The sequence below is a fragment of the Suricata suricatta genome, chromosome 13, assembly GCF_006229205.1.
Source record: "Suricata suricatta isolate VVHF042 chromosome 13, meerkat_22Aug2017_6uvM2_HiC, whole genome shotgun sequence".
NCBI classification, from domain to species: domain Eukaryota; kingdom Metazoa; phylum Chordata; class Mammalia; order Carnivora; family Herpestidae; genus Suricata; species Suricata suricatta.
The window spans coordinates 18,524,236-18,534,127 of record NC_043712.1 but is presented as its reverse complement, the minus strand read 5'-3'; the positions used below and the strand labels follow the sequence as shown (position 1 = coordinate 18,534,127).

Sequence of the window (9,892 nt, the reverse complement as noted above, 5' to 3'; positions counted from 1 at the left end):
TTGCTGTTGGCTGGATGATTGGGCTGTATCAAACTTGCAAATAAACCTGGGATTGCAAAAAAAAAACAACAACAATCACAGAAAGGGGAAGAGACTGGTGGGGGTGGGGAGGGGAAGCGCCCCAGTGCAGATGGTGGGGAGGCGTGTTCTGGGTGCTGTGTGCCGGTGGCGCTGGGCGTGCGGTCTGTGCATGGTGCACACACGTGGTGTGTGGGGCACGATGTGTGTGTGTGGTGTGTGACTGCTACAGCTGAGCCTCTACTATCTCAGGCACAGTCCTCTTGCTAAAAGTACTCTACACATTGCCTCACTCCACCCTCACCTCTGTCCTCTGACGCAGCTATGATTTCCTTTTTACAGATGGGAAAATTGAGGAACAGAGAGCATGCAAACTGTCTCAGCCAAAGTGGCAAATGTTGACCAGTGAAATCACCTGGGTGCAGAGCCCTACCTGTCTGGCCGCCCCCGCCCACACGAAAGCATTAAATCATCACTGTGCTTGAAGACAGAAAACTTGAGGTCTGGGCTCAGCCGTACCGGCTATTGACCTTGGGTCCTTGTGCAGGTCGTATGCCCCTCCCTTTTTCCCAATGCCTTGACACACGCATCACATCAGATAGTCTTGGAAGGGAACTCCATGAATGGGGATAGACTTGGCAAAGGTGTTAGCCCATCCTGGTTAAACATTCCCAGTGTCCCCTGGGGCTGAATTTAGACTCTGGCAGCTAGCATAGATAGATTCTGTGGGGGACAGAGCTGTCACATCTGCAGTCACTAATGATCTCCATTTCAACACCCCATTTAAAATATGAAGCACTGCATAGTTGGTGTCTCCAGATGTAGCTCTTTGAAAACTTCATTCGGAAGTACCCAGTTCTCTGTAGTGCCCGCCCTCCCCTGCCTTTCTTGCTCATTTTTGGCTGCAGTATGTTTCTGAGAGCCAGCAGAAATCCCAGCTCCTCGTAAGGAAATGTCCCGTATCCAAAGCCCAGCTTGGATTATTACCTCTGCCACAACTGCAGTGACCCCAGACTGCTGAGAGCATCACCCGAATTGGGTCAGGCTCTAGGGACTGGCCTGAATATTCCTTCCCCGTGACTCTATAAAATCACAGATCCTGGAGATAGAAGAGCCGTCAAGAGGTAAATTATTTTCTTGGGCTAACTCGAACGGTATAAAATGTACCTATTTTGCAATCAAGGCAGCTGACAACCCCTGGACCCCAAGTCGGGCTTGGTTTTGGAAGAAGTGGGTACACTCGTTAATCTGGTTTGGTCACTGAGGTGGGAATGAAGCAAGCCAATGTCCTCAGGATGCTTGCCCAGGGGTGGGCACGGGCAGTGAGTGGGTAGCAGGGGGCTCCGTAACCTGCCAGGCACTGCTGAGAACAGAGCGCTCCCCATGGCCTGTCTTCAGTCTCTTTGATGAAAGTGGAAAACTTCTGATTATGGAATGAAAGCTGTAGGTGTTGAAAAATAAAAAGGCTCTGCTTGAAGTGCAGGTCTTCCTGAAGGCCCGTGGGGCTGAGAAGGGCAGTGGAAAAAAAATGTTTGTCTTACAGTTACACATTTTGCATATAGTACAATGTCCTGAGAGGGAAGGCTGACAAGGGGGAAAAATCACCCTTTGTTTTGACTCACAACCTTCTGAACAGTTGAGATTTTCAGATCCGTTTGCTTCTCCAGCAGCCTGTGGGCCTGATCTCACTGCTGTCCCCGTGCCTCTCTGCCATGCGCAACCTTCTAACCTTCCCTGGTTCTCCCCCCACTGGCCTCACCCCCCCTCTTGCTGCCCAGCAGCTCCAGACTCTAGCCCAGTCAACCTGGTGGTCTCATCCCTTGTGCTACCTGCCTTCTCTCTCCTTTCCATGTGGCCACCCCATGTACAAATGGGAAAAGCTTTTACAGAGTTTCTTGTAGAGCGACTTTCAAATCCCTTCTGGAAATGAAACTGTTCAGGGAGTGTAGAAATATAAGAAAGCAGAGCTATTCTGGCTGATGCAGAGGCAGTAACGTTGAAGGGCGGAGGGCTGGGCCCAGCACGTTCTTTTACCTTTTAATGCCCTGGGGTCTCTTCAAGATGGAACCAAATTTGTAAGCTTGTGATTTAGTGCAAAACCCATATTCCTCAAATCAGGAAACAGAGGCAGAGAGATGGAGATGAGATGAGGGGGTTTATATGGAGAGGGATGAAGCCATGTGCTTGTTCTCATCCCTTCCCGGCTAATATTCCAACCAGCTTGCCAGGCTCCTCCCCTTACCCCCCACCCCCTGCTTCAGGACCTTCCTGCTCCTGCCTCTTGCCTCCATCTCCTGGGGAAGGCTGTCCAGGACTCCCGTGTCTGTCAGCAACCTCTCTTCAGAACACTCCGTGGTCATGCCACACAGCATTGTATGCAATTATCTACTTGTTTTAACCTCTGCCAAGTGTGCGAACACGTGTGCCTTTTGCCTTCGGCATAGGACTAAGAGTTCCCAGTCTTTTCCAGATTCCTTGCTTCCTACCCTGCACTATATGGTGTTGGATTTTTGAATGATCAAGCCTCAGTCAATGCTTGTGTTGATATTGTGTCCATGGAAAGAGAAGGTTCTAGAAGTCTGGCGTCTACAAAGGAATTGTGTGATGGCATATTTGTCTCTCACTTTGTGATGGTTCCGTATTCCCCTCTCCTTCTCCAGGGCTTAGCTGGCTGCCCATTAGTCTCCATGTTCCAGCATGGTCCCACAAGAGTCAATACCAGCCTGCTTTCAGCCTGTAGTTAGTTCTGATGTGTGGCTATAGCATCTGAGACTCAGTGGACAAACAGAACTAATCTCTTGTCCCTTCAAGAAGGAACCACATTTTGGATAGATGAAGAGAAGCCAGCTGTAGGACCGCCCCCACCCTGTCCCACCATTGTTTCCCCATATAAAGAGCTGTGAGATCTCTATCATACAGACCCAAAGTGTGGTCCCTGGGCCAACACTAGCAGAGCTTGGTGGCACTGCAGATTCTTAGGCTCCACCTTAGACCTACTCAGTAAGAAACTCAGGCCAGGGTCCAGCGATCTGTTTTAACAAGTATCCCAGGGAATTGCAATGTCTGAAACCATTTGGAAATCACTGGTTTAGGAAAATAATCTGTCTAAATTCTGGAAAGAGTCTTTAAAAAATCATTGGGTCTCAGCTTCTGGCCTTTGGCCAGGTGGAGTCTTATCTCCATTGTGCCGATGAGAAAACTAAGGCAAAAAAAAAAAAAATTAGCAGTCAGGGTCATGTTACTGGAGAATGTTGACATGAAGACTCGTTTTTCTGTCTCTTGATTGGGTCCACTTTCTAAACTCAAATATGGCTGTAGGCTGTAAATATACTATTGCAGATGGAGACATATTTATAATATTTATCTAAAGTTATCTTGTGGTGATCACTGTATGTGGTAGAAAGACATTTTTAAAACTATTGCTATATGTGAGAGAAGGGCAAACTCCTCCAGGGTGTTTTCAAGTAGTAAAACACTCCGGAAGGATCCTGTCCCACTAACTGGGCAGCCTTCTGTTTAGCTGGAGCTAACTTGAGTAGGTTGGACATTGACGTGTCCAGAGTGACACTGCACTGAGAGAATCTAGTGAATCTAGTGAAAATACGGTGAACGTGGAAGGTTTCAGGTCACAGCAAACTACAGTCATGGGCCAAATCAGCTTGCCACCTGTTTTTTTTTCTAAAATTTTTTTATGTTTTTAAATTTATTTTTGAGAGAGAGATAGCGAGTGGGAGAAGGGCAGAAAGAAAGGGAGACACAGAACCGGAAGGAGGCTCCAGGCTCTGAGCTGTCAGCACGGAGCCCGATACAAGGCTCGAACTCACGAGTTGTGAGATCATGACCTGAGCTGAAGCCGGATGCTTAACCAACTGAGCCACCCAGGTGCCTCTGCCACCTATTTTTTATAAATAAAGTTTTACTGAAAAATGGGCATGCCCATTTGTTTATGCATCCCTTTTGCTGTGTTTGTGTTAAAATAGGAGCATTGAATCCTTGCAACAAAGGCCTTCTAGCCCCCAAAATCCAAAGTATTACTATTTAGCCCTTTCCTGAAAAAGTTACTGACCTCTGATTTAGAGTATTAAAATACACTCAACTGGTGGCAGGATTACAAAAGAAGTGTTTTGAAGAAAAAAACAGAAACATGTTTCCTCCAAAGCCTCCACAAAATCTGCACTTGTGTTTACATTGCTAACTCCTGTTTTCATGCAAAAAGATTCTTGGGATTCAGGAATTGTAAAGGAGCGGGTCCCCTCATTTGCAGGTGACAGACTGCTGGAGAGAGCACAGGGCTGAGAGAGAGGCATGGCAGAAGAGGTCTGGAGAATATGTAGACAGCATTGGGACTGTGTGTGTGTGTTCATGCATGATCTGTAATATACATGTATATGACTATATACATCACATGCACACGCACATGTACACACACATGCTGTTCCTGCCCATTTCAAAAAGATTTTGAGCCAAGTTAAATGCACAGATATGTAAGACCTGAAGCCATTAAAACAGGCAAAAGGTAGGAGCCAAGATGCACAAATAGGGTAAAGCAAAAGGAGTAAGAGATGAAGAAACCCAGGCGGATGACAGTTTTCAGTGGTTGAGCACAACATGTATACTTCAGAGCTTCTTGGCAACCAGGGTAAAGAAGAAAACATATTGGGTTGCATAACTCTCTTTGATCGTAAAAAGCAGATGAGTTCAAAAGGAAAAATGGACTCTTTGCTGCTTGTATAGGTACTTTGAAATATATAGCATATTCTGAAATGGCTGATGGTAATCTATGAATTTAATGCATGGCCTCACCATGAGTCAGGATCAGAGCCAATCTTAACAAGCGAAAACGCTGGGATATTTAAAAAGGAACACGGCCTTATGATTTTCAGTGATGCAGAACTAGAGATAAACAAACACTAGGGCAGTGGAGGATTCAAGGCAAAAAAACCAAAAAACAAAAAGCAAAAAACGAGCATCACTTTCCTGGCATCTAGGGGCTTCCAAGGAGAGCTGAAGGACTAGAAGACTCTTAAGCTAGATGGTCCTTAAGAAATCTGTTGTCATTCAAAGAAGAGAGGAGAATCTGCAGCTTTTTGCAAAGCTGGGGAAGATGTTTCCATGTCAATAAAACGTAGGTGAAGAGAGACTGGATGGCTCGTTCTATGGCACGTCACCCATTGGGCGTTTGAGGGCGCTGCTATGAGCTAGGCACGGTCCTACGACACTGAACACCGCGCGTCATCCCTGACTTTGCAAGGCTCACAATCGGGGGAGTGAGGCGGGCAATTAAATATGTAATTACAATACAACGTGATTGATATGAACAACAGATGATTCAGGGCACTCTGTGTGCACGGTGGGAAAACCCCAGCTCATCTATCATTCTCCAGGGAGGCTTCCTTGAGGTGATATATTTGATGTGTACATTAGCTTAATAAATAAATACCAACTCCAATTGTATTAGGTCGTTTCACTCCCTTCCTCTTCCACTTTAAAATCTTTCAGCATCTGTCCTTGTCTGTGGAGTCCCGGTCAAGTTGCCCAGCACAGCCTCCCTGGCCCTCTCCTAAGCCTCATTTTCAGCCTCTGATCCCACCAGAAGCCTAGCCCCACTCCAGGCACACTGCTCATTCCGATCCCCTAGCCTGCTAATCCCTTCCCTGCCTCCGTTTTCATGCAGGCAGCCTCCTCACCCCTACCCCAAACGCCTTCTCTTACATCTCTTGCTCCGGCAATTCAAAACTTTTTTTTAAGTTGCTGTTCAAATGTCGTCCCTTCTCTGAGTGTCCACCCCTGACCTTCAGAAAGAAATCTCCCTCTTTTTGTTCTTTAGGATTTCAGAGCACACTACTAGCTCTTGTCAATAGTGATGAGTGTAATGGTTTTCTGATTACAACCACCACCTATATTGAGTGACCTCAGATTGTGTGCCAAGCATATTACATCCATAGTTTCACTTAATTTGTACAGTTATCTCGTGAGTGCTCCTATTCCCCTTTGCAGATGAGGCGACTAAGTCTTGGCGCTGCCAAACGGTTGTTCCAAGGTCGTCTTGATACAGAGCGATGGAGCTGGCATTCTGAGCAGGGCTGCCTGCTTGCAGAACAGGTGTCTGTAGGCACCATGAGGTTCCATTGCCTGTATCTAGGCAGCTACCTTGGGCTCTGTCTCCCCAACTGCATTGTAATCACCTTGGGAACACGGCATGTCCCTGAAGTAAATAAACAGCCCATGTCCACACCTAGCATGCTTCCAATAAAAGTTCATACTGTAAATTTACATAATAATGGGGTGCCTGGGTGGCTCAGTTGGTTAAGCCTCTGGCTTCGGCTCAGGTCAGATCTCATGTTCCTAAGTTCGAGTCCCGCCGTCGGGCTCTGTGCAGACAGCTAGCTCAGAGCCTGGAGCCTGCTTTCGGTTCTGTGTCTCCTTCTCTCTCTGCCCCTCCCCCTCTCATGCTCTGTCTCTCTCTCTCTGTATCAAAAATAAATAAAACATTAAAAAAATAAATTTACCTAATAAATCCACTTCAAATACCTAACACTGGGAAAAACACTCTTTGTTTTAAGACTCCGTGCCATTTTCCTAAATGAAGTTTAAATATGAGCCTCTTTCAGAGAAGAGATCCCAGGCCTGTTCCTTTCCCTGGCGCCTCCTCTCTTGCTGCCAAATTCCTGTCTCTTTCCCTACTCTGGTCCTTGCTCCTAAGTGGAAGGGCACACACATGTCTCAAAATAGAAGCAGACAAACTGACCCATAGATATCTAAGGAAATCAGTGTCTTCTTGGAACAGAGACTGGAACGTTATTGGTGGGCAATGAAGGCGATGAACAAATGTTATTTGAAAAAAAAGGAGAAATAGGAAGAGGAGGGAAAGGAGAAAGAGATACTTGGAAACTTTTCAGAAGTTAGGATATGTTTTGTTTGAAGAGAAGAATGGCTCATTTCTGAGTTACTCAGACTTTTTTTTATGTAGAATACAACTTCTGTCATCTGGTTGTGCTAGATTTATGGACTTTGCTGGGGGTTGAGGTTAACACTGAAAGATGTCCTAAAGTGTTGTTTCCTGATGTTAGCAAAATCAGGAAATGACCTTTTCTTTTCTCTTTAAAGTGGCCTAGCCTTTCTTTCCTTTTCTTTTTTTTTTTATTTCTAAGAAATTTGAAGCTCAATGGGTTTTGCTTTTGAAGTAAAAATTGATTTATCCCCGGAGTAAACCATCTCAAATTGAACAGGTGCATTAGCTGTGCAATGCTACACATTTGCAGTTGCGAAACAAGAAGCAGAGAAGAAAACATGTCAACCACAACAGAATGCACCAATTCACTTTTTCTCACTGTTATTTTTACTGGGAAGGAGAACAAAGAAGTCCCGACCTCACCTTGCCTCCTTAACATCAAAATTTCAGCTTTACAAAGGAAGGGGCTTATTGGGAGACTGAGAGACCAAAATATGAGGTTTGAAGAGGGATAATCAATGAGAGGGAACCAAAAGGTGTTAATGAATGGGAAAACGTGTGGAGCATCTTGCTGGGAAATGCAGCCTGGTGAAGACATAGTAGAGTATGCATGCATGGAGAAGGGTTCAGAGCCATGTCCTGGAAATACAGGCCTGACTTCACATCCCTCCCTCTTCCTTCTACTCAAGAAAATATTTGCTGAGCACTCACTGTGAGGTAAATGCTTGGAACTTTTTGCAGGGGATCTGCTTGGCCCCTTGTCTTGTTTGTCATCAGCAATAGGACAGCAATCATTTTCCTTTTCAGCGTGGTCAAAGGGCTGACCATATGTTTGCACTCATAGGTCTAACAGGAGAAACCTAACAGAGGACCATGGGGAGGGGAAGGGGAAAAAGAGTTAGGGAGAGGGTGGGAGGCAAATTATGAGAGACTCTTGAATACTGAAAATGAACAGAGGGCTGAAGGGGGGAGGGGGAATGGAGAAGGGGGGTGATGGTCATGGAGAAGAGCACTTGTGGGGAAGAGCACTGGGCATTATACGGAAACCAATTTGACAATAAACTATGTATTTTTTTAAAGGGTTGATATTGTGTTTAAAACACCTTAGAACACCTCCTGGTGCATGGTGAGCGCTTGGTTTACATTTGTCAAAGGGATTGGGACCCTTCCTTTCATTGACTTTAAGTGTTAAGACACTAATCTAGATACATAAACCACTGAGTTTACCTAGGCAACCTAACTCCTCCTCCATCATCTGGGGTCAAAGTACCAAAGACCTCATTACCCCTTTCCATTCTCCCCCTGTCTCCCCTCCTAAACTCTTTCCCTCCATCTTTGCTAATTTGTTCTTAGTCCCACCTTCCTTCTTCTATTCCCTCCTGCTGACTTCCCAGCTGCAATATTGGTAAGCATATTTAACTTTTTTATTTTCATGTTATATATGTTTATGTTTGTCCCAAATTATGCACAATGAATATGTGCTGGTTTTTGTGAAGAAGATACTAGAAACAACCTAGAATCTGTACCCAGAGGAGAGACCACAAGTAATATTGTGGGATAAAACTGCACACGCAATGTTGTTTTCTATTTTAATATATGTAGTTTCCTATAGGTCATAGAAAAATCTATTATTTCCTTGTCTTAATATCATGTACTACCTTTCACTACCTCTTTCCAGGGAATGTGGAATATATAAGAATTAAAAGTAAATTTCTCCCTCTGAAACCAGCCCACAGAGTGGTTGACACAGCCCTGTATGCCCTTTTCTCCTTGCTCTGTGAAGTTGCTTTCTGGGATATCCCATTCTGTCCTTCACATCAGAAAATGTGAGAGTAGCTGACAAATCTCTGGACCAGCTGGAAACCCTCAAAGGGAACTGAAAGAGTATAGGTATCAGCCCAAGGGGCTCATGCCTCGGTTTGGTAAAACCTTAGAAGATGAGTCTCCTGCCCTTAGGGGACTGGCACTCAGACATGGCTTGGCAAGGTGCTTTTGGCACTGAGCTCCTGTTGTGAGACCCTGTCTTTGGTTTTCCTGTGAATGTCCCTTAAAGGAATGGGCTGAACAAAATAGGTTTCTACTCCTCAGGCCACATGGCTTTGACTTTCTTTCCTCTTTCTCTTGCTTTAATGTGGTGGCATTTTTATGGGAGAGGAAATAATTCTTAAAAGCTAACTCATTTAGAACATTGTGGAAGCTATTGCCTTGGCTACATTGAGATCTAAGGCTAATTGATTAATTGTAAATTAAAATAACAGGACCTAATCTCTCTTATTTGTAATCAGTAATTTTGTGATTACATGCAAAACCTAGAAACACCAAGAGGAAAATACACATGGATCTTGATTTGACTTGGGAATGAGTAAGGGTGGCAGAAATTGGCTTGTGTCCACTGTTATGTCCATTCTGAGTGACCACCAGTTCTGATCTTGGGTTCATCTATACCACTGCCTCTTGAACTTCATGCAGAGGAATTGCCTGGGGATCTTGCGAACATGTTGATTCTAATTCAGTAAGTCTGGGGTCAGGGGGCACTGACTGCATTTTTAACAAGTTTCAGGTCATGCTGATGTTGTCTCTCCAAGGGCCATACTTTGCACAGAGAGAGTTGGTAACCAAATCCCCATGACTTCTCTTAGAAGGACGCAGCAGAGGAAACACAGCAGGCCAAGACCACGGCACCAAAAGAATCTCCTCAGTGGGCATCTTCATGGCAGTCTATGGTCTATTTTCCTTCTCCCCTCAACAACACAGGTGTCCTCATAATGAGACTATACCATTGGATATGGGGGCCACTCTGTTTTAAAAGTCCTAAGCTCTTTTGGAACCAATATCTATTTTCACAGCTTCCAAGTCTCAAATCTATGGCTTTCCACTGGGTATTTGTAGTTCATCCACAGTTTGCCCGATCTAGAGGCTGTT

The 9,892-nt window shown here is 45.0% G+C and overlaps 1 long non-coding RNA gene across 2 annotated transcripts in view; it reads left to right on the top strand.

Moving 5' to 3' along the window:
- The first annotated feature begins 368 nt into the window (after positions 1 to 368).
- The window catches only part of LOC115276417, a 45,254-nt gene continuing 35,730 nt past the window's right edge, over positions 369 to 9,892 (top strand). For both annotated transcript variants that reach the window (XR_003901930.1, XR_003901929.1), the window contains exon 1: positions 369 to 1,142. This is a non-coding gene — a long non-coding RNA (uncharacterized LOC115276417). The remainder of the gene's footprint in view (positions 1,143 to 9,892) is intronic.